Source organism: Pinus tabuliformis, chromosome 2_1 (assembly GCF_031772625.1).
Source record: "Pinus tabuliformis cultivar Carrire ecotype Pingquan chromosome 2_1, CPIR1, whole genome shotgun sequence".
Lineage (NCBI taxonomy): Eukaryota > Viridiplantae > Streptophyta > Pinopsida > Pinales > Pinaceae > Pinus > Pinus tabuliformis.
This window is the reverse complement of record NC_142299.1, coordinates 361,634,441-361,660,775: the sequence shown is the minus strand read 5'-3', so window position 1 is coordinate 361,660,775 and position 26,335 is coordinate 361,634,441.

Genomic DNA, 26,335 nt, shown 5'->3' with positions numbered 1-26,335 from the left:
TGTTGAAAAAATTAACACTCCCTCTCAACTAGGAGAATTTCACCTACCAATATATGTATGTTGATCATCACATCATCCTGTCATGTTGTCATCATGATTGGATGTCTCTGCTCAACTCTATTTGCTGAAAATTTATTAGATCTAAAAGAAGAAGAATCAGGGAGCAATATATTTTGTTATCACTCAGATTTTTCTCAAGGTTAAAGAAAGAAATGTCCGAGGTAACTACAAAACTAATCTTTTAGACGCGGGTTCTAGCCACCCTAAGTCCAGAGAGGGCTCTCTCTTTATAATTTAACTTTGTTTTGGGTGGGATTTTAGGCTAGTTCTTAGTGTTCATGAGGTTTTGATTTTGATTGGGTGGTGGAATTCTGCGAACAGATGGGCGGAGAAAACCTTCAAGCCATTGGGCTATGGAGTCAATAAAAGAGTGGCTTAACTGAATTAGATCAATTGCTAAAGGAGGAGTTCACAGGGTAGGCTAGCACAACAAAAAGCAAATTTGCAAGTTCAAATGGATGAGATAGTCCTAACCAGGGTAAAGGGCAATGAAGAATCCTTAAATTGGATCAAGATGAAGAAAAGAAGGATGATCAGTAGGAAAGGGAAACTAAGAATCCTTTACTATGGACCAAAGGGGGGGGGGAGGAACTACGGAAGTAAGGGAGCAATTAAGAATTCCCAAACAAAGATAGTTTAGCAGAAAACATTGAGAAAGTAAACAATCAAGACAATGAGAAAGTAAATAGTCAAGACAGAGAGCATTAAGCTAATTCTGAAATATCATTCCTTTTTTACCATTCAAATTTAATAGAGAAACATGTGAATATTTATATGTTGGCATTATGATTCTGGTATGGCTCTATGATTCATGTGTTGTACTTGATGGCAACTCATACAGGTGGCAAAACTCTGATCAGGCTCTCAAAATGATAAAAATTAAGAGGTCCGCATGTGCTCAGTGAAAAGAGTGCGTACCCGCAGGGACGTCGTGCAGAAGCTGCGGCCATACACGCAGGTCACCCGTTCAGTAGGTGCGGACCCCCAGTTCACTTACTTCAAGGCAGAGAAACGCGCTCACGAGGGGTTTCTTATGTTTTGGCCCGTGGTATTTAGCCCGCCGTTCTTGATCCTATGGTTTTGGCCCGTGGTATAGGATCTATTTTAGCCCCAGTTTGGATCCCTTGTATTGGTTATTGATGGTTTTGCCCCATGGTGAGAATAAGGGCTTGACTATAAATAGGGAAGGAGATCACTTGGCTAAGGTATCTTTTGCAAATTGTGTATCTTAAGATCTGAAATATTGGGTTATCGGTTTAAAATATTGATCTATATAAAAGTGAAGTTGAAAGTGAATCTATGAAGTGTGATCTCTCGGGCGCATGATCAGATCTGGGCATCTGATTATCTGTGGCACACTGGTGGACTGCCAATTCGGCCCTAATCAGAGGTACGCAGGTGATTAACGGTGCAAGTGTGGGGGTACGCACAGCAGAAGAAGGCGCAGTGCGTGGGTACGCACAGCAGAAGAAGGCGCAGTGCGTGGGTACGCAGCGTGACAGAGGTTCAGGTGCAGAGGCACAGTGAAAGTACGCGGCGCTACAGAAGTCGCAGGTGCGTAGGTACGCGGCGCGATAGCATCTGAGAGTGCGTGGCCACAGTAGTAGTACGCGGCGCGATAGAAGCAGTGGGTGCGTGGGCACAATGAAGGTATGCGGCGCATTTAAAGGAACAATGTGTGGATACGCAGTGCAGTTCAAGGCTCTCTGCGGGGATACGCAGAGGTGCAGAAGGTGAAGTGCGTAGCAACGCATGCCAGATAAAGAAAAACTGTGGATCTGTATTAAGGCATTTATTTGACTGACTTTTCTCTGTTGATAAGGTGTTCTGGGTTTAGTTTACTGTTACTATTGATCTGGTTACTGCAGTTGACTGGGTGATTTACTTGTATTTGATGATCATTTGATGTTCATGGATCCAGTTTGAAAATTTATGAAAAGTGATCCTTGGAAGAAAGGAAGTAGGGGGTTGTAGCTCCCTTCCAGGAGAGACTGGAAAACGAGAGAGAGTTGTAGCTCTCTGCAGGTTGCAGCCTGCGTATTGGTAAAGGACTGCACCAGTACAAAATCATTGTAAAAGGAGTTTCTAATTTGAAAGAAGATAGAGACATATTGCAGCAGGTGGTTTTCACCCACATTGGGTTTCCACCTTATATCTGGTGTTCTTTGGTGTGACTATCTGTTTTTCTTGTTCATGCTCATTATTTTATGGTACTGACATACAAAAATAATTCAAAGTATAAATAAGGAAGATTTATTAAAAGAACTTGATAATACTGCTTCACCCCCCCTCTCAGTATTATTTCCAAAAATTAGTATCAGAGCAGGTCCTTCAGAGAAGCTTGATCGCTTGAAGGAAGATCATTCATCATGAGCAACTACGAGAGGGAAGCATCAATCAGGCCACCAATTTTTGATGGGACAAACTTCAATTATTGGAAGGTAAGAGTTACTGCCTATCTTCAATCTCTTGGTACAGAAGTTTGGGATATCATAGATACAGGCTACACTTTTCCTTCAGCTACTCCTACAGATTCGGCCGAAAAGAAGAAATATGAAACAAATGCTAAAGCAGTCAATACTCTGCTGGGATGCTTATCTCAAATAGAATTCGTGAAGGTTATGCAATATAAATCCGCAAAAGAAATATGGGACAAGATTGTCTTGAGCTACGAAGGAGATGAACAGGTAAAGCGTGCTAAACTTCAAACCCTCAAGATTCAGTATGAGAATCTCAGAATGTATAATGATGAAAGTGTGGCTAACTATTTCCTTCGGGTAGACGAGATTGTTAATTTCATGAAAAACTTGGGTGAAGAAATAAAAGAGGCTATTGTGGTTGAAAAAGTTCTAAGATCATTGTCCCCCAAGTTTGAATCTAAAGTGTCTACAATAGAAGAAAAGGAAAATCTACAAACTCTTACTATGTCTCAGCTACACGGAATTCTAACTGCTTATGAAATGAGAAAGGGAGGTCCATCAGACAGAAGAGAAGCTGCTTTCAAGGTTTCAGGCAAAGGAGACTACTATGAAGCAAGTCACGTGCCAGAAGAAGAAGAAGAATCAAATTTTGTCAGAAATCTTCAACGGGGTACTGGAAGGTTCAGAGGTAAGTTACCTTTTAAATGTTTTGCTTGTGGAAGAGTAGGTCATTATGCTGCGAAATGTCCTCATAAGGATAAGATTGACAAAGGAAAGGAACCTGCTAGATGGAACAAGAAATAGAATGCAAATAAGAAAAGCTACTACACTCATGAAGATAGTGATGGTCTATCAAATAGTGATGAAGATGAACGAGGTAATGACTATAAACTTTTAATGGCATTTGAAGATGATGATTGCATGGATGCTATAGATGTGGATAGCTTTTATGAAGAAATTTCTAGACTCAAGACATGTATAGAAGAAAAGAATAGGATCATTGATACCCTACAACTTCAAATTGATGAAAAAGAAAAATATCTTGAAAAGTTAGAAGGTGAAATTGTTGGTCTTAGAAAAGAGATTGAGAAAACAAAGGCTATTAATCTTAAGTTTGTCAAAGGATCTGAAACTCTGGATGAGATCATCAATGTACAACGTTCTCCTCTAAACAAGACAGGTCTGGGCTATAATGGAGAAACTTCTCAAGCATCCACCTCAAGAAGTTATCTTGATGCAGCAAGAAGGAATGAGCAAAAGCACAATGGAGATCACCAGGTAAAGCAGGGACGAATTGCAAACAAAGACTATCAGGGGCAATCCGTCTTAAGGGTGAATAAAAGCTACAACCAGCCACAGGTAAAATCTTCTCAATTTGGTTCAAGAATGGATGACAATAGAAATTACAATCATTTGGCCGTTAGATTTGATAACCGCAGAAGTTTCTTCAATGGACAATGTTTCTCTTGCCATAACTTTGGTCACAAAGCAGCTCAATGTGTTGCATATAAAACAATCATGACTAGAGAAGCTCAAAAACAAAGAAGTATGACTGAGATTACAAAAAGGACCTATAACAACTTTTCGGCTCTTGAAAATGAAGTTGAATGTTCTATTTGCAAGAACTTTGCTCATGAAGATTCTGAATGCAGGAGCAGGTTTCAACAGACAAAGGAACAAGCCTCAAGCACCAAAACATGGAGAATAAAGGAACCACAAACAGAAAGATGTGGGATAGCATTTTATGCAGAGGGACAGGAAAATCTATGGTACATTGACAGTGGATGTTTGAAGCATATGACAGGTGATAAAGAAAAACTTGAATCATATTCTGCTTTAGAAAAGGGAAATAAAGTTTCTTTTGGAAATGATACTCCTGCAGCTATAAAAGGAAAAGGCACTGCTCAGTTAAAAGAAAAGGTCAAAGCTGGAAATGTTTTGTATGTTGATGGATTGAAGCATAATCTTCTGAGTGTCAGCCAGATGTGTGATCAAGGAACCGAGGTGATATTTAGATCAAATGGATGTCTTGTTCGTGATCTTGATACAGGTAAAACAGTGATTAAAGGTGAAAGAACTCCAAATAATCTATACATATTTGAGGAAGGACAACAACAATGCTATCTAAGCAAGGATGATGAACACTGGTTATGGCACCGGAGGTTGGGGCATCTAAGCTTTTCACAAATAAGGAAAGCATGCAAGTATCAGGCAGTTCGTGGTCTTCCAGATATTAAAATTCCAGACAACACCATATGCAAATCATGTCAGTTTGGAAAGCAAACCAGAACTAACTTTCCGGAGAAGGAAGGATTAGCTAGCATGCCTCTTGAGCTAGTGCATACAGATGTATGTGGTCCATTCAGGAAAAGGACACCTCGAGGAGAAGAATATTTGATATTGTTCATTGACGATTTCTCCAGGTTTGTCTGGTTAGGACTGATGAAGCACAAAGATGAAGCATTCGAAAAATTCAAATCCTTTAAAGCCTTGGTTGAAAATGAATCAGGATACAAAATTAAGTGCCTAAGATCCGACAAAGGTGGGGAGTTTACCTCAAATGAATTTTTCGATTTCTGTGAAAAACATGGGATAAGAAGAGAATTCTCTACAGCTAGAACTCCTCAACAAAATGGAGTGGTGGAAAGAATGAACAGAACAATCCAACAAATGGCTCGTGCTATGCTTGATGAGTCTGGAACTCCCGCAACTTTCTGGGGTGAAGCTGCATATGCTGTGGTTGTTATTCTCAACAAAACAAATGTCCGGGTGAACAACACTCAAACCCCTCATGAGCTTTGGTATGGTGAGACTCCTTCGGTAAAGCACTTCAAAATCTTTGGAAGCAAATGCTATATTAAGAATATTGATGAGCAACTTGGCAAACTTGAACCTAGAGCAGATGAAGGCATTCTTCTTGGTTATTCTCCACACAACAAAGCATACAAGTGCTACAATAAAAGACTCGGAAGAATTGTTGACAACATTGATGTAGTGGTTGATGAGAAGGGATACATTCCTAGGCAAGTAAATCATGAAGATATCGAAGAAGATGAAGACTACCCTCAAAGACAGAATGATGAAGAAGAAGAACCTCAAGAAGAACCAGAGGAGCAGATAAGGATAGAAGAGAAGACTCCATCCAAATATGTTCAGAAGAATCATCCAGAAACTCAGATTTTGGGGCAGAAAGAAGCAGGTGTACAAACAAGAAGAACAATTGCAGAAGCTTCAAGCTATTTGGCATTACTCTCTTCCACTGAACCACAAAATGTGAAAGAGGCATGCAAAGATGAATGTTGGGTCAAAGCAATGGATGAAGAACTTGAGCAGATCGAGAAAAACAACACTTGGGAGTTGGTTCCTAGACCAAAGGGTAAGAATGTTATAGGAACAAAATGGGTCTTCAAAAATAAATTGAATGAAAATGGAGAAGTAATTAGAAACAAGGCCAGACTTGTTTATAAAGGGTATGCGCAGCAAGAAGGAATAGATTTTGAAGAAACTTTTGCTCCTGTTGCAAGACATAAGGCCATCCGAATGTTCCTTGCTCTCTCAAGCTTTCAAAACTTCAAAGTATTTCAAATGGACGTGAAATCAGCCTTTCTGAATGGAGACTTGGAAGAAGAAGTATACATTGAGCAGCCAGATGGTTTCATTCTTGGAAATGATCCAAATCTTGTATGCATATTGAAAAAGGCTCTCTATGGTCTCAAACAAGCTCCAAGGGCTTGGTACTATCGTTTGGACAAATATCTTCATCAACAAGGTTTTTCAAAAGGATCAGCAGATAGCAATCTTTATATAAAAGTTGAAAACGACAAATTGCTAATACTTGTTGTGTATGTAGATGACATTATCTTTGGCAGCAATGAAGAAGCTATGAGTCAAAGCTTTGCCTTGGTAATGCAGAAAGAATTCGAAATGTCCTTGCTGGGAGAACTGACATATTTTCTTGGTTTGCAAATCCAACAAAAAGAAGGAGGGATCTTTTTGTCTCAAACCAAGTATCTCAAGCAGATTTTGAAGAAATATGGCATGGAAGATGCAAAACCAGTATGTACACCCATGGTCATAGGATGTAGCCTCAGTGAAAATGATGAATCAACAGCAGTGCATCAACCAACCTACAGATCTATGATTGGAAGTCTACTTTACTTGACAGGTACCCGCCCAGACATAATGCATGCAGTAGGAATAGTTGGAAGATTTCAGGCAAATCCAAAGGAAACTCATCTTCAGGCAGTAAAGAGAATCTTCAAATATCTTCAAGGAACTCAAAACTATGGCTTATGGTATCCTAGAGATACAGATCTCACACTTCATGCTTATACAGATGCAGATTGGGCCGAAAGTGTGGATGACAGGAAGAGCACAAGTGGTGGTGCATTCTTTATGGGTTCCAGATTAGTATCTTGGTTCAACAAGAAACAGAGTTCGATTGCCTTGTCTACAGCTGAAGTGGAATATGTTGCTGCTGCATCTTGCTGCACTCAACTCCTTTGGATGATGCAGACCTTGCAGGATTTTCAAATCACTTGTATACCACCCATCTCCATTTTATGTGATAATACAAGTGCAATCAGCATTTCAAAGAACCCAGTCATGCATTCAAAGACCAAGCACATACCGATCAAGTATCATTTTCTCCGGGAACAAGTACTTGAACAAAAGGTCAAGTTGGAGTATGTTCCTTCTAAGGAACAAGTTGCTGATATACTCACCAAACCATTGCCCAGGGAGACCTTTGAATACCTCAGGCAAAAGCTGGGGGTTGTTGATGCATCATCTTGTTGTTGAATCTCTTTTGATGATTGGTTGTACGCAAGGCTCATCTGGGGTATATGCATACATGTGCTGGGTTGCGGATTGGTCAAAGATCGAATGGCACAGGTTCAGGGGGGAGCATATAATGCATTGTTGGCATTATGGAGGAAGTACAGAAGGAGATCATGGATGCTGGTCTGAATATTGCTGCAATATGTCTCTATCTCTTTCATGGTCATTTAGGGTGATTGGTGGATTATGGTTCTTCTTTGCAGATTTGGTTTATAGTCAGGGGGAGCATGTTCTTAGGGGGAGCATAACCCTTTGCCCTTGATGTCAAAGGGGGAGAATGACGTTGAAGATCTTGAGGTTGCCATCAAGTCCAAAGGGGGAGATTGTTGGCATTATGATTCTTGTATGGCTCTATGATTCATGTGTTGTACTTGATGGCAACTCATACAGGTGGCAAAACTCTGATCAGGCTCTCAAAATGATAAAAATTAAGAGGTCTGCATGTGCTCAGTGAAAAGAGTGCATACCCGCAGGGACGCCGTGCAGAAGCTGCGGCCATACACGCAGGTCACCCGTTCAGTAGGTGCGTACCCCCAGTTCACTTACTTCAAGGCAGAGAAACACGCTCACGAGGGGTTTCTTATGTTTTGGCCCGTGGTATTTAGCCCGCCGTTCTTGATCTTATGGTTTTGGCCCGTGGTATAGGATCTATTTTAGCCCCAGTTTGGATCCCTTGTATTGGTTATTGATGGTTTTGCCCCATGGTGAGAATAAGGGCTTGACTATATATAGGGAAGGAGATCACTTGGCTAAGGTATCTTTTGCAAATTGTGTATCTTAAGAACTGAAATATTGGGTTATCGGTTTAAAAGCTTGATCTATATAAAAGTGAAGTTGAAAGTGAATCTATGAAGTGTGGTCTCTCGGGCGCATGATCAGATCTGGGCATCTGATTATCTGTGGCACACTGGTGGACTGCCAATTCGGCCCTAATCAGAGGTATGCAGGTGATTAACGGTGCAAGTGCGGGGGTACGCACAGCAGAAGAAGGCGCAGTGCGTGGGTACGCACAGCAGAAGAAGGCGCAGTGCGTGGGTACGCAGCGCGATAGAGGTTCAGGTGCGGAGGCACAGTGAAAGTACGCGGCGCTACAGAAGTCGCAGGTGCGTAGGTACGCGGCGCGATAGCATCTGAGAGTGTGTGGCCACAGTAGTAGTACGTGGCGCGATAGAAGCAGTGGGTGCGTGGGCACAGTGAAGGTACACGACGCGTTTAAAGGAACAGTGCGTGGATACGTAGTGCAGTTCAAGGCTCTCTGCGGGGATACGCAGAGGTGCAGAAGGTGAAGTGCGTAGCAACGCATGCCAGATAAAGAAAAACTACGGATCTGTATTAAGGCATTTATTTGACTGACTTTTCTCTATTGATAAGGTGTTCTGGGTTTAGTTTACTGTTACTATTGATCTGGTTACTGCAGTTGACTGGGTGATTTACTTGTATTTGATGATCATTTGATGTTCATGGATCCAGTTTGAAAATTTATGAAAAGTGATCCTTGGAAGAAAAGAAGTAGGGGGTTGTAGCTCCCTTCCAGGAGAGACTGGAAAACGAGAGAGAGTTGTAGCTCTCTGCAGGTTGCAGCCTGCGTACTGGTAAAGGACTGCACCAGTACAAAATCATTGTAAAAGGAGTTTCTAATTTGAAAGAAGATAGAGACATATTGCAGCAGGTGGTTTTCACCCACATTGGGTTTCCACCTTATATCTGGTGTTCTTTGGTGTGACTATCTGTTTTTCTTGTTCATGCTCATTAGTACTGACATACAAAAATAATTCAAAGTATAAATAAGGAAGATTTATTAAAAGAACTTGATAATACTGATTCACCCCCCCTCTCAGTATTATTTCCAACATTATAAACATGAAGAGATAACAGTAATAAACATGAAGAGACAATACTTATTTGTTTTCCACTGTGCACAAGAATCTTGTGAAATGTCTTTAGCTTTATTGCATGATCCAGCAAGCCAATCCAATCTTGATTACAATAGCTCTTTAGCTTGATATGAAATTTCTACAGAAATGTATTTGAATCCAACCAAAATACTTCAAATGAAGAAGTATTTATACAAATTCTAAACTGAAAGACCTTGAAAAAATATCAAGATTGGTTTTACAAATATCTCAAACTGTTTTACATTAATAGAACTTAAATAAGGGACATTCAAAACAAATGAATCTATTTGGCACTATTTTTATGGATTTATGGTGAAAAAGAAGAGAAAGTAAAATTCGATAGCAACTCTTAATTGATGATGAGGCATCCCAATCACTAACTGCATCCTTTCTTTGTGCATTCTGCTCCAGCAATTTTGCAAGATTAAGGTCCAATGATACCTTTGTATATCTCAGTCTGTGATAGATATGTAAAAACAGAAAGAGGTTATTGTAGATAAGTATGTTTTTGAGATAAACCTCTCTCAGTTTCCAAAAATTCAGCTCCAGTTGTTCAAAATACTCTGCAAAACGATGTCAAAAATAGGACTTTGCACAGTTCGACAAATAGGTTGTGAAGACATGAACTTATCTCACCTTTGGTAACACCTGTTTACAAAGTGAGATAGGTTTTTGTAGATTGGCCTATTAGGAACACAAACCTCCTTCATTTTCTCCAAATGCATCTTTTATTGGCCACAATAGTTTGTGCAAAATTATGACTTAAACAGGAAATTTTTTAAGAATGTACCATTTCTGCTCTGATTTCATCTTTTAACCTTAAATTTCTTTTAATTGTTTTTCACTTTTACTTTGGATAAACTTCATTGTTGCTACTGAAAGTGTTTTCATCTCTGTTTAACCCTTACTGCCACCATGCTTACTTTTACTGTTTACTTTTACTGCTTACTTTTACTGCTTTGGTATTTGATAAAATTAATTTAAAGTGTGGAAGGTAGGAAAAAATTTAAAATGTAGAAGCTGCAAGGTTTACTTGTGTTGATAATTACTCTTCATTTTAAAAAAAAATCTCGATATAACTAATAAAATGTTAAAAGCGTAATGGAAGGTTGTTAAATATATATACATATAATATAAAATTATAAAGAGCGTTGTATAATTTTCGCTTAGTTGGTTGATAAGGGGATAGTGAATGTGATTTTGGATGATTTGTATGGGGTTGAAATATGTATTTATTTATTTATTTTTAATTTGTAAAAGAAAGTTAGTTTTAGTTGGATTTGAGAGAATTTTTATTTTATTTTATTTTTTATTTTTTTGAATAATTGATTTTTAAAATGGTGTGTGGTTGACATATTTGTGCAATTAGTTATTAGCATGATTAAGTTAAGATGTTTTTTTTTTTTGTAAGTTAAGGAGGGACCATTCTTTTTCCATTACTTCGAATTGAAACTATTACATTTTCATGCTGGCCTCAACCCGTCCCGAGGGGAAACCGGGTCTGTTGGCCACCTTAAGTTTTTGACAGCCATCCAAAAGCAAAAACTACTAATTCTTCTTGTCCATGCTATGTAAACTAAACATTCAAAAAGATTACTACTGTTTCTTGTTTGCATTCTAAACTGAAAATAGAAACTAAGATTATCCAACCGCTTTCAAAAAACTTTAGACAACATATACATATCTTCAATTATTAATTCGCCATGACTTCCTGCTGCTCCTCTTCTTTCTCTATGCCCGGGTTGATCTCCTTTATCTGTTGCTGTATCTCTTCAAGTTTTTTATGCTGCATTATCAGAGTGACCTGAATGTTCTGCATTTCTTTCTTCAAATTTGGAATTCCTTGAGACAATTCTGCCATCTCCATGGCCACTTGTTCCATAGCCTTAGCCAACAGCCTTTTCATGACCCAATATACATGCAAGGCCTATTTATACAAGGTCATGTGTCCTCTCGTGTTCCCTGGATCCGGGAGGAGGTATTCCCAATCTTCCATTTCTGATCCTGATTGCCCCTAGGTCGCCTCTTCTTCCAGTGGCTGAATTATCCTTCTAATGTCCTTATTGGTGTTCTCACAGTAGGCTTGCTCCGCAAATTGTATCTTCTTCTTCAATGTTTTCCGGTATTTTCTTGCTGGTGCTGGTGCATTCTCTTCCCGTTTCCCTTCCCACCATCCTCTTCCTCTGTTGCGTTGTCCTCATCCCCGTCCTGCTCTTCCTCTGTTCCCGTAATTTCCCCTGCCTCCCCGACTCTTCATGCCCGAGGTGCTTCTGAAGTCACCTCCCTCCTCTCGCCCTTTGCTACTCCTGTCTCCATGCTCCCTGTCCTCCTGCATTTTGTCCTTTGTTGACCCCGTGTCCTTCCAAGTCTTCTTTCGCGGTTGCTCCACTCTATCCTGGTCCGAGTCAAACATTTCCACTTCATCTTCAGTATCGTCCTGAACTGTCAGGTACTCCTCTGCCGTTTCTCCAACCTCGATTCCTTTCCCTTTATTTTCCTGGCTTCTCCATCCTCTGCTGTCTTCGTCCCCGTCGTTTCTCATTCTCCTCCTCGTTGCCATTCGGTTCTTCCTTCCGGTGTTGCCTGCTTGTCTTCTCAGCCTCCTCTGCCTTTCTATTACCCTGCCCAGAGCTTTCACCACCCTACCTCTTCGCAATTCCTCTACAAATTCATTTAACGTCCTCCTCTCTTTGTCTTGCTTTCCTTCTTTATGATGTCTCCTTCGCCAATTCTCCTTTTCTCTCCTCGCCCGCTTCACCTGCCACCTGCTGATTTCATCACCGCCCACCTCCCTTTGTCCTTCTTCTGTACAGTCGTTCCCACGTCCAATCTCTGCTGCATTATCTCCACCAACTTCTTCCTTCATTACCTCATCGTCGTCCCTCCTCGATATGATATCTTTTCTAGTGATCCCTCTGTCCATCTTCATCATTACCTGACTAACTTTTGCCTTGTCATCCTCCCTTACCTGATCTGTATTGATTATCCTGATCGTCGTCATTATCACCCCGATCGAGGGAGTTAAGATGTTTATTTTGAAACAATATTAATATATTTATATTTATATTATTAATTGAAATATTTAACATTTTTTTTAGGTGTGTAATAATATTTATTCTCCAATTCTATTACATGGTATAAGAGTTGAGTTGATTTAAACGTAAATCCCTCACAATTAACATAAGAAAATAAATAAATTTTGTAAGGTGCTTAATGTAATCCACAAAGATGTTGGGCTTCGAGTTTGTTCTAAAACTGCTTTTGAGTTTGTATTCCTCAGATGTAAGGAAACAAGTTAACGACCCAAGACCCAATGGCATCTGGAAAGAGCGAAAGTTTGCGCTCGTACAAACCACTAGCGAGTAATTTCAAGTAGTGTGGTTTTCCTTGAATATCAATGATAAGTCCACCTATATTTATGAATAGTAACTACTGATGGTTGTCTCCACTACTAATTTTAACAACTCAATTATGATGGGCTTTCCTATAACAAATATATTCTGAATACAAAGTAACAAAATAGAGGAGTTCAAGGCGATATTCAAAATACCAAACGATGACGAAAGGTAAAGAACGACCAACAATTATTTCATTTCAAAGGTACAAGTACAAAGTAGAAATTATGGAGAATTCCAAGCTAGATAGTAAAGGCACCATGTTTTCGTTGTATTAAATGTTTTAAAGGATGTTTTCATTAGTTTTTTTTGAGTGAATATATGTATTAACATAGTTATTTTTTGGTTTTGTTTGGCTAAGAACTGGAGCTTTAGTGATAAAGGAATTAAATGGTATTTGTTATAATTTCTAGTTTACAAGTATTAGAAGTAAGGTACTCTCAATTTTTCATTTTTGTTTATTATTAGTTTAGTGATGTTTATGGTCATCCATAATGGTAAATATAATCTCCTAAATCACTCTTTTAGATGTACGTTAAACAATTTTTATTGTAAAATCTTTTAATATAAATAAAAATCTTTCGAGGAAAACAAAAAACAAAACAACCTTATAAATGTAAATATACATCTTAATGAAAAACAAAACAACCTTATAAATGTAAATATACATCTTAATGAAAAACAAAACAACCTTATAAATGTAAATATACATCTTAATGAAGATGTCTTTTCATGGCATGTGAATACTTTATGATTTGTGCTAGTTTTGACTATATGCTTTGCAAGTGTAGTCACCCATGAATCTGTGCACAAGTGATAATACCAAAGTCGTATTTCTATCAAAGTCTTATTTTCATCGCATTAGTTATTTCAATGGTAACTTTTTTTTTAATGGTCTTGACAGAGGTGTTAAAAAGATCTATAATTTCATTTAGGATTATTCAGGAATGCTTTTAGGGTGGATATCATTTTTTTTCTCATTTACGTGGCAGGGAACCTAGGGTTTATAGGAATGTGATTTCAATAGAGTTTTGTACATTTAATTATAAGGAATTATATTTGAATGTTATTTTTGAAATGGTTTATTTGAAATATTTGTGTGGATATGTATTTATAATTCATAAATTTTAGAAGTGAGTAAATATATTGAATTTGATGGTTTTATTGGGATGTACAAATTATTTTATTAGAATTTTTGTGCTTTCATTGAATAATAGATGAAATAAGGAAATTTTAAAACAATGAATTGAAATGTTAAAGATAAAGATGAAGATGTTTCATATGTGCATGATTTCAAAGAAAAATGATAATATTTGTATTTATGGATCATTATTTTTTAATTGATGATTTAAAGAAAAATGATAATATTTGTATTTATGGATCATTATTTTTTATTGATGATTTGTAATTTTGTATGGCAATATTTTGTGATATAAATTCATTCCTTAGATTTTATGGTGAGTTGTATTGTAACAAGAAGGGAATTATAGTTGCATGTTTTGTCTCCTCTCATTGTTCTTTCATGATAGAGCGCTTGATGAATGTTGTTCTATAAGTATTCATTGATAGGTATAAAAAATTTAAGATTGATTTGAATACATCACATATCCAAACTATTTTTTTAGAAAACTAGTGAGCACCATGGTTGGGTACCTAGGTGCTTTAGTAGATGGAAATATGTCCATAAGATAACTAGTTGTTTATTCTTTATAGTGAGGTTGAGGTTAGGCCCTGAAGTACAATAGGTTCCTAGTCAATCTATGTGGTATCAATGATATGTGTCATTCTCAACTAGTATATTATTTGAGATAACATCTCTACGAGTGAATAGAGGAACATGAACACTTACTGGTTCTAAGACGGTAGTGAGTTGCATTATTCTCACTTGACAAATCAAGGTTTGTGTTAAGTTGTAGCAAGAAAAGGCTTCATTTTACTTGTGCCTTAGTCAAATGGAGAAATTTGAATTTCCACTTCAATAGGATGTCTTGAGTTGTAGTTAGTAGGAGTGACATGACCAAATCACTCAGTTAAGTCATTCAACTTGAGTTTGTGGGCAAGAAGTAGAGTTGTGCATGAGATGCTTGCTAAGATCTAGCTATCTAGTGTAGTTATATTTAGTGAAAGTCAATTATTTGAGATCTAGTCTAGAATAGTATGAGTTCAGTTGAGTAGTTGTAACTATTGTTAACTCGTTGATCTCTTAGTTAACTAGTCAATTTACTAAAAATAGCCCTAGTCATGGATGCAATTTGAATTGCCTAGTGAAGTGGGGGGGAAAGGCACAATTGTAATCCTATTGTATAGAATTTCGAGTGTTCAGAGTTTGTGGCATGTAGGTGAGCTAATTCTCTTGGATTTGTGCAAGGAAATGTGAGCCTTTCCTTATTCTTTAGGAGTAGGAATTGTGCAAGGAAATAAGAGGAAGAAAGAGGCCTATTTTGGCTAAGTATTGGCCAATGCAGGCATAGGAGGAGATCAATATTATAGTGTAGGTTGAGCTTCAAGAATTGAAGTTGTCATTGTAATAGATCATTTTTCTCATTTGATATATTACAAACAGAGGAGGGTTTTTCCCAGTTGGGTTCCCCAGTAAAGACCGTGTTCATTGTGATTGAATGATTGCATGCGTTTCTATTATATGTTTTTCCTTCCACATAATTGAGTAGAAGAGATTTGTGTCTATTGTTTTATGTCTGAATTCAATAGTAGCTACAAATTTCGAGTTATTTCTACAGTTTGATGGCGTACCTAATTTTGAATTGGAATGGTAAACACAAAGAATAGAGATGTTTTCCTAAATATGCCTAGTTCAAGGCAAGCTAGTGACAGTGCTTGTGGGAGTAATGGAGATCAAATGATGGAAAGATATAAGGTACATGCTTGTTAATTGTGTGGAATAAAGGCGCACTTAACTATATGGTAATGTGAATCATACCTTGTAACTGTAACAAATCTATGATATCACATTTTTTATTTGATGTATTGGTCCTTGAAAAATTTAAGTTAGTACCTGATGACTCCATGAGATGGAGTATGTTAATTGTATGTACTGTTGTCTATGTAGCATGTGAAAGGCAATATCATTGTAAGACCTAGATAGACATGCATAAACTTTTGCCATGTATCCCTAATGATTTATAGTGCAAAAACCTTTGTTATAGAGTTCTTGAACACTTAGAGTGGGGTCATGTATTAATTAGATAATCTAGGTGTGGACTATGTTGGTTGTAGAGGAGGTGTTAGAGAAGAGTGGGCACATCATTTGCACTGGTTAATTCTTAGAATTTGCTGAAAAAATTATTTCTACACTAAGGGAGAGTTCATCAGGAAGTGAATGAACCATGTAATTGAAGTACATCCGATTAGACTAGAAATTGCAACAATTAGATACCCATGCATTCTGGTGGATAGTTGTTTCTATACATAGACATCAATAGTTTGGTGATGTCTAGATGATTAAGGTATGAGATGGAACTGCTAGGATGGACTAGATATACACTTTGTTGATTAGGAGGTTCTTCGATTCATAGTGGAGCATTTGTTGTTGAATACTTGATGATGATGAATACCTTACTTGATGACGATTAGGACAAGTAGTTATTAAGAGGGTGAGTTATAATATGCAACTCATACTTTTTTAATGTGTAATCATATTTGTGATTGTTATGATTATTGATCATTATAGGATAGAGTTCATGTCTACAAAAATAGTTTGTTTCGGAGATTGTAGGAGGTTGTGAAATCTAGTTAGATTTGATAACTCCAAAGAATTGACTACTAGATTAATGTGTTGTTGAGATATTCACTTAACTAATTGTTAATGCGACCAAGATAGTATGTTTATCTTGAAACAACATTCATATATATATAGATTTAGTAGAGAATATACATTTTTTAGAATTTATAAGAATTAATATATATATCTCTATATTAAATTTTAAGAATTTATAAATTTAATAAAATATTATTATATTTTAATTTTAATTTATTTAATTTAAATAATTAAAAAAAATAATAATAAACCTAATAAATTTTTAACAAGCTGACCATCGATCAATGAGCTGATCACAATCCTCCAATCCTTCTAATCAGTATAGCCATGCATTTTTTGGATAATTATGATGGATGAACAGAGTAAACTCCAATCACAATGATGATGCAATGATCTTAAGAGACCTCTACGTTCCTAAAAACTGAGGGAGGCCTGCATAAAGTCTGTTTCACCAGCACTGACATTTGGGCATGAAAGACAGCAACTCTGCTGTTTAGAGAGATGCTTATCCAAAAGGCTTCTCTATGTATAAGTATGTGTACCTGCACAGTCAACAGAAATCTTACAGTGAGAGCAGCTTTCATTTGACAACTATATGTATGGATTTGATGTGATGTCATCATCGCTTCTTTGGAAGCTTCTTTGAGGAAAAAGACATAAAACAAACAGCCCACAGCGTTTCTTTTCCTTAAACGAGGAAATGAAGGCTGATAAACTTAAACTTACTTACTTGTCCTAACTTCACAACATGGTTAAAAAAGATAGAAAAATGTATATATCCATGCCAGTTTCATAATGTGGGTGGGTAGGTGGATGGATAGATGGATGGTCGGTCTTTTGATCTATAAAATTACTATACTACAATGTGGATGGAGTTAAAATTATTATTATTATTACTAATGTGTATAGTTGTTTTTTTATCTATAAAATTATAACTACAATGTTCATGGAGTTAAAATTTATTATTACTAATGTGTATAGCTGTTTCTTTTATCTATAAAATTACAACTACAATGTGGATGGAGTTAAAATTCAGCAGATTAAAAAAAATGAATTTAATAATTTTTTTGAGATGATTTGGAATCATGGAAATAAACATGTTAGTTGCTGAACTTAATTTGATTGTATATTCTAAGAAACATGTTGGTAGCTGAACTTAATTTGATTGTAGATACTAAGAATATTTTACAATTTGAAGGACAAGAGCTAAGTCAATTATTTAACTTAGTTGTTGTCCCTCAAATTACAAAATATTTCCAAATCTAGAATCTAGAATGTGTTGGTTGGTAATGAATTATATATATATAATCTCGTATTTATAATACAAAGAATCTATCTCCATTTAATGATTTGACTACAAATATATATATTAGCAGTCCAATCATTAAATGGAGATGGATTCCTTGTATTATAAATACTAGATTTCATATGTTAATTTAATGTTTAGCTTAACAGTAACTTTAAAATTGAATTATTATTATTATTAGTAATGTGTATAGCTTTTTCTTTGATCTACAAAATTATAACTACAATGTGGATCAAGTTAAATTTCAGATGGCTCAAAAAAAACAGATTGGTTGCTAACCTTAATTTGATGTTGGTTGCTGAACTTCATGAATATTTTAAAAATTGAAAAATAAAAGCTAAATGAATTGTTTAACTTCGTTGCTATCCCTTAAATTACAAAATATTCCCAAAATCTACAATAAAAAACATGTCCATTAATAATGAATTATTAATTGATAATGAATCATCTTAGATATAATGAGTGGAGAGCTCTAGTAAAGGGCAGCGTGGAGTAGTGGTGAAATGGTGGGGGTCATGATTTGGGGAGGGAACTTTGTTGAATGGAAGCTGTAAAGAAGAATGGATATCACTCATCTGCAAACAAAGGCACAAGGAAAGCAGGCTGGGCCACTTCCTGTGAGATATCTGTAGCTGGGTCAGTTAGAGATATGGAAAAAAAGATTTCAGAGCCTGCATTGGATGCCCATCCATTTGTCTCCAGCTTTTCCATTGGTCCCTGTAATGTCAGCTGGTGTTGACCAAATTTTGTCCCCTGGCTGCTGACCATTTTATTCTTTTCTTTTTAAAGTTCTATGAATGGCAGATCAGCTCGGTGCATGATATGGTATTAATTTTATCTGGTCTTCTCTACCTTTTTGATGACCCGCTACCTTCACCACCGACATGTTTGCCTTGTCCCTGTAGGCTTCTTCTTGTAACCATTTTTATAATTCTGTTCCATATATTGTTTTAAAGGACGAGTCTTAAGTTTTAATTTTTTTTGGGTGATTATTAGTGGAATACGGAAATATAATTGATAATGGTTAATTAAATTATATTACATTGTATTTTATATATATATATATATATATTTTAAATGTATATCTAGATTTAAGTTTTTAAAAATTTAATATATTTAGGTTATGTAATTTTAATCGTTAAAATATGTAATACTAAAATTTTTAATTGGACAATATTGATATAAAAAATATATTAAAAACAATGAAAGTATGTAATGTTAGATTACAAGTTATTTTTAAATAGAAATAGTGAATTATAAAAGTAGTACATCTTTATCTCACAACTTAAAAATTTTCATTTAAGTTGGAGTTTGGCAAAGTAAAAAAATTACGTAGGCTGTTTTTTTTTTTTTGGTTTTTTTTTTTAAAGGTTTTGGGTTGATTTAAAAACCCTTAAAGCCCTTGGGGACATTGAGAAACCATATGCGACCGCACTTGAAGCACTTGAAGTGTCACCTGTAATGGCATGATAGAGGGCATGTGGAGTAAACTTGGCCAACGGTGCACAATGAGTGTATATGTTTGGTAGTTTTGGTGAGAGATTAAGGGTGATTAGTGAAATGGTTAGGATGGTGTACTAGTTTGGTGTGGACAAGAAGGGCCATTGATGTCTAGCTTAGTAGAGGTGGAGAACATAGGATGCATTGTAATGCAAGCTTGGAAAAGGCCAATATAATATGGCAATATGGTGGACAATGTGTTATTCATGGCAATGCAAACATTGTCAATTAGTACATTAAATGTAGGTGAATGTCTTTTGCCACTAGAGACATGATCTCGAGAGGACTATCTTGGACTAGATTGGTGACATCATGGTCCTACATTGGATAGTAGGTTGTTAAAGTATGATTGGATTGGAGAAGGAAACAAAAGATTTTCTATGGTTAGGTGATGATAATGTAGCATCACTTGTGTTCAAAATGAGCACTTTAAAATTCCACACACCTTTTATGGCTTGGGTTTGCTTAGGACATGTTGGTTATGCATAGTGTAGGTGGTACTTTTAGTTGATGACCATGTTTAGCTAGCAAGGTTAAGATAATGCCACATGACAACTAGTCTTCTTAATAAGTATGGGACAACAAGTGGAAAAAAAAGGTCTAGCCCCATAACAAATGGTATTAGAGTCACATTCCAATGTGGCAATTGTAAAAGTGTCTCTTCACTCATCAATTCCCCTTTCATTGGAGGAGTTGATGGAGCCACATTGATGATCATGTCAATAATTAAAGTGAGCGGGAATGTAAGGACCCTACTTAAGGCACTGTTGGTAGTGGCATGACGAAGGGTGCTCCAAGTAAACTTAGGTATGGGTGCACAAAAAGTCTCTATGTTTGTGAGTCTTTATGTGTGGTTTACAATGATTCATGATTTGGCTGAGATGGTGTATTAGTTTGTTGTGAATTAGAAGGACCAAGAATGTATATCCTAGGAGGGGAAAATACATAACGAGGCATTGCACCGCAATCTTAGTAGAGGATGACAAGATTTAGCAATTTGGTGGATAATGTGTTATTTGTGGCTAGGAAATGTCATTGATGAGTGCAGTAGAGGTATGCGAACATTTTTTTCCATGAAGGACATGATCTCTGGAGGAATGGAACATGGATTGGAATATATGGATAATAGCACAATCCTACAATGGGTTATTGATTGTTTAAGTATGATTGCATTGAAGGAGGGAGCAAAGGTTTTCCTGTGGTTTCTAGGTTGGGTGGTGATGATGCAACATGGGCCTATGGTGAAAATGAGTACTTCAACATTCCACACACACTCTAAGGTGCATGAATTGGGTTTGGTCAAGACATGTTGGTTAGATGTAGTGTGAGGGATGCAGTTGATGGCCCTACCCAACTAGAAAGATCACACCGATGTCATACAAAAAATATGAATCTAGAGTGGTATGGGACACTCAAGTGGAATAAAAACTCTGGTCCCATTACAAATTGTGTCAAATTCACATTTGAATGTGGAAATTGAGGAAGTGTCTCATTACTCCCCAATACACCTTTCATTGGGGGAGTCAATGGAGCCTCATTAACAAAGACATCAACATTTCAAGTGGGGGAGAATGTAAGGGCCTTACTTGAGGTGTCATAAGCAGTGGCATGATGAAGGGTGTGTCAGGAAAACATGGCTAAGGGTGCATGTCAAGTCAATATTTTAGTATTCTTGATAACCAATTCATGATTATTGATGAGATGGTTGGGATGATGTACTAATTTGGTATCTATTAGGAGGACCGAGGATGTCTTCCCTAATGCTTTAAGTGAATGACCAAATGAGGAATTACAATACAATGTTGGTGGATGATGATGTGATCCAACAATATGGTGTTCATTGTGTTATTTGTGGCAAGAAAACATGATTGATGAGTGTCTTGATGGTATATGAATGCATGTTGCCAACAAGGGGGCATGATCTCCAAAGGAGCGTCATGGATTGACTTAGATGGCTAACAACATGGTCCTACATTAGGTAATCAATTATTCAAGTGTGATTGGACTAGGGGGTTGCCTATGGTTTAATGGTGATGACACAACATTGCCTATGGTAAAAGCAATAACTTTGACATTCCACACACTCTAAGGTGCCTAGCTTGGGATTGTTGAGGACATGTTGGTTAGACATAGTTTAGGTGATACTTGTAGTTGATGGCCATGCCAAGCTAGTAAGGTCACATAAGTACTGCATAACAACCTAGGCATCTCGAGTGGTATGGGATATTCAAGTGGAATGAAAAATCTAATCCTACGACACTATGTCCTTGACATTTTAATCCATAGAACTATGCCTTATCCATAATTTTTTGTCTAATTTACTAATAAAAATTTCATAAAAAAATAAATTCATACCATTTTAAATAAACAATAAACATATATTATATAATTGATTGCATATTAGTAAATCCAAACGCACTCACGTATAACACCGTCGAATTAAAAAACAAAATTCTAACTATAATTACTGTGAAAATTACCTAACATCTTTAAAAATAAATTGATTAGATTAAAAATAATTACAAAATAAATAAAAATAAAAAAACAAATTAATTTAAATATAATATTTATTTAAATAAAATATTTTATTATAAAATTAAAATTAATTTAAAATTCAAATAATAATAATAATTAAATTAAAAATTTTGATGTTAAAATTGACTTATTGTCGATCTGCAACCATGCATCCATTGAAAAGTCACATCTTACGAAACACTTGTTTATATAGTTAATTACACTTTTTGAACAAGTAATCAAGAATAATACACTTTTCCACATGTTTTGAATATATATATATATATATATATATATAAATAATATTTTATTAAAAAAACAACTCACCTATGAAATCATTTAACATGCTTTTACCTACGTTATTTTATTAGTGAGTACAACTTTTGAGAGAGAATATCTCATAATCAACAGGTTTTCAAAGTTAATATCTTATTTATATTAATAAATTAATACCATATCTTATTTGAGCATGTTTTCAAAGTTAATATCTTATTTATATTAATAAATTAATACCATATCTTATGAGTTATGACAACTTTCTAGAGAGAATATCTTATTAATGAACTTTACCCTTTCATTAGCTCAACATGTTTTCAATGTTAATGTCCTATTTATATTAATAAATTATTACCATATCTTATGAGTTATGACAACTTTATAGAGAATATCTTATCAATGAACTTTAGCCTTCTCAACATGTAAATATAATTTTTCATTAATAAACTAAACATAAATATGAAGATATTGAGCCTGTTTTTATATATTATATTTTTAAAATATAAATATATAATTTGAGTGAGATTAATGGCAGATATATATTATATTCTTAAAATATAAAGATATAGTTGGTTGAGTTTAATGGTTAAAACTACATGTTTTCTATTAAGAGGTTATATGTTTAAATTGAAAGGTAAAGTATGTATAGTAAGTTTCAGCAATTTTTTATTCCACAAATAAGAAAACCTCATATACCAATTTAGTGTCTAATTTAACCGTAACCTTAAAAGTTATATTATTATTATTATAATATAGAATAATTATTAATTATATTTTCATTTACAATGAGGTGATTCTTTTAAATGATGATTTTTAATTTTTTGTATCAATATCTCTAATAATAACTATAATTAAAAATAATAATAATAACTTATAATCATATAAATTTAATTTTAATTTTAATATTATAAAATATATACCATATAATTTAAATATTTTAGTTTCATTAAAAAAAAAATAATTTTATTATATCCAAATGTGTTTTAGTTTCATTTTCATATATGGGATTATTTATAATAAATGATTCTTATTCTTATTATTATTATTATTATTATTATTTATAAGTTTTAATTTCCACAGGTAATACCTTAAATTTATATTAACTATATTGTTATATTAATTTTGAACTTTATTGTTAACGAACTTTAATATAAATACTATCCTCAAAATAAAATAAGATTTTTCCCAACTTCATACTGAATAAAAATATATATTATATAACATTTTTTATTATTTTATTCTTTTTTTGGTAAATCTAAAAACTTTTATTAATTCAAACGAAAGTTACATCGTTGATAACAATTTTGCCTAGTTTTCTTAATTCTTCCAGCCTTATTTCTACCAGATTTGTTGGCTAGAAGACTAACATCAAAACAGAAAACAAGATCTCAATACAACTGAGAAAACAAAAAACACTATGGCTAGTAATACTAGAAAACATTTAACACCAAAAGGAAGCCTACAATCATCAAGGGTTTGTTGCATTGAATGGAACTGGGTTCTTTGGCAAGGTACCAGGGGAGGGAAGAGGTTGATAATCCCAGTGGGCATACTTTTCTATATGAGCAAGCCTCCCCTCCAAGTGCTTCAACTTCTCCATAATTCATCTTTATCCCTTCACGAAAGAATCCAATCGATCCTAAATTCTCCATTGATTTCTTTGTATCTCATTGAGGAATTCTACAATAATCACATTATAGCCTTTGCGTTGGTCATGACTGAACTGCTCCAGCAAATAGGAGACCCGACTAATCTAGTTCTCTAAAGCATCAAATGGAGGAGGGAGAACCACCGAGTCGAGAGGCTCGAGAGGGGAGTCAACAACCTCCCCCAAACTATGGTCAACCCTATCCAAATGTGCCCTTGGACCCAAACCTATCCTATCACCACCCTAGAGGCACTGCATGGTAGTTTTGATGATATTTTAGCGGTTCCAGACTACAAGACTCCCCCCGCACAAGGCCCCTATAACCCAAAAAATGCAACAGTTGTGAATTGTTAAAACTCCAACATTGCCAACACAACAAAGACAAGCTCACAGAGTCGTTGCCCCTTTGTCTACACAAGGCCAACCACGTTCAAACCCCACAAGTTGTGGGCGACAAAACATTGCCCCCCTAAGTGGCTCAACTTTGTAAGCAAAGTAGAACCAAAGACGAACAAGAAACCATTCTACTGAAAATCTACCCTGAATGCCAACTACCCGCAACATTAACCCCAGACACCAACCAGAGCCAGAGGGGTCATAGACCTTATCGCAGGGACGATTATTAACAAACCAATTATTTGACCCATACATAGAGGCAAACATGACAAATTCATCAAGGAAAAAAAATCTTTAAATCGCAAGAAAACAAAGAACAAACCACATATTAGTGGGTGCTTACCATTATCCAAATGCAGGGTGCTCCATCCAGGTCCAACCAAGCCCCCCAGGCATGGAAGTCGTAGCTTTAGGGACACCTTTTGACAGCGAGGCAGACTACTTTTCTCTCCTACAATATCCGGGTCCTAGACTAGATCTCCCCATGCAATAGAAAATTGACCACTACCCTCAATTAAACTGCAAACCTCCTCAAGCGAGTTCTAGACAATTCTCAGCTCGAAAACGTGGAAGACCCACACCAACTTAACAAGTATCCCCTCTGGCCCTCAATATCCCATAACAAAACTAAGGCATACGACCATCCAACCGAGGTTGAGGCATAAATAACCCCTCCCATTCCTTACTGGTGCATTCATATTGCCTAAACACAGATGATGACGAGGTTCCATGCTTCACTTACACAGTCTCTATGAATTCATTGAAGTGACAACGTACCTCAGAATTCTGGTCATCTACTTTATTTTCCACCTCATCAAATATATATTATTTTACTCTTATTTTTATATATATATATATATATATATATATATAATTTTTATTTTTTACCTAATATTTTTATTATATTTTTATAAAATAAAAAATCCTCTTCTAATCAATATAATTTATAAATATAATTATATATTTTATTAAATTTTTATTTTATAAATAATAAACCAAATTTATATTAAATATATTATTGTGATGATTTCAAATATTATTATTGATTAATCTCATAACTTAAAAGATTATTGAATCTATAATAGATATCATTTTCAAAATTTAACAAAATACTCGAAAATTGTCCAACACTTTATAACTTTTATATATATATATATAATTTTATTAACATTAATATATGAAGATGGCTTTTTCTTTTCCATAATATTTCTATTATTCGCAAGATTTATATTATTGGGAAATTTAAAAAAATAAAAAATAAATATCATTTATCATAAACTCCATTATGAAAATTTATAAAAATACTTGAAATTATAATTATATATATATATAATTGTTGGTATGATATGTTATTTTTATTTGTATTATGTGCACAAGCAATCTTATCGTAAATGCATTGGGGTATAGCTTGTTACATTAAGAATAACATCTCCCTCATGCTAGGATTTATAAAAACGACTGTGCACAAGTGCTCCTCCCGTAGAGGCATTGGGGGTATAGCTTGATACATTAAGAAGAACATCTCCCCCATGCTAGGATTTATAAAAATAACCCTTACAACCAATATAGTTGGATAGAAATTACTGACATTAATGATAAAAAGACCTACATAGTAATCTGTTATTTTCCCCACATCAATTCTAACTTCTATAAGAAAAAGAATCTAGATAAAAATAGTCCTTATAAAGGTTTAGAGAATGATATTTCTAGCCTAAGGAATGAAGGTAATATCCTTTTAATGGGTGACTTTAATGCTCTAACTTCAAGCAACCACGTTATTCTTCTAAGCAATCATTCCAACCCTAATCCTCTTTGGTTAGACGAAGACCTTACTCTGGCTAGCCAGTACAAAAGGAGCTCTAAATACCTCGGGGAGAATTGGTTTGGGTCAGAGCTAGTCAAGCTCTATAGTGCTCAGGATCTCATAATTTGCAATGGTCTAAAGAAGTGACCCAATTCTAGCCAGATGACTTGCATCCATGGGCTTGGTAGCAACGTGGTAGACTATGTTATTTCCAATCTCCCTTTATACAACGAAATAATAAATTTTGACATCTTAAATGACCATGAGCCTAACTCTGATCATAGGCCTTTACTTATAACTCTCAATTTTGTCATGCATAGAGATCCCATAGAAGATAATCCTTATAGCCAAAAGAACTTAATCTTTGATAGAAATAAAAACGATCTCTTTCTAAATGGATTAAAAACTAATTTGCTTCCTTTATATAGTATAGACAACATAGAAGACCTCTATCATAATTTTACTACAACTCTCTCATATTCTATTAACAAGTTCTCAATTGAAGTT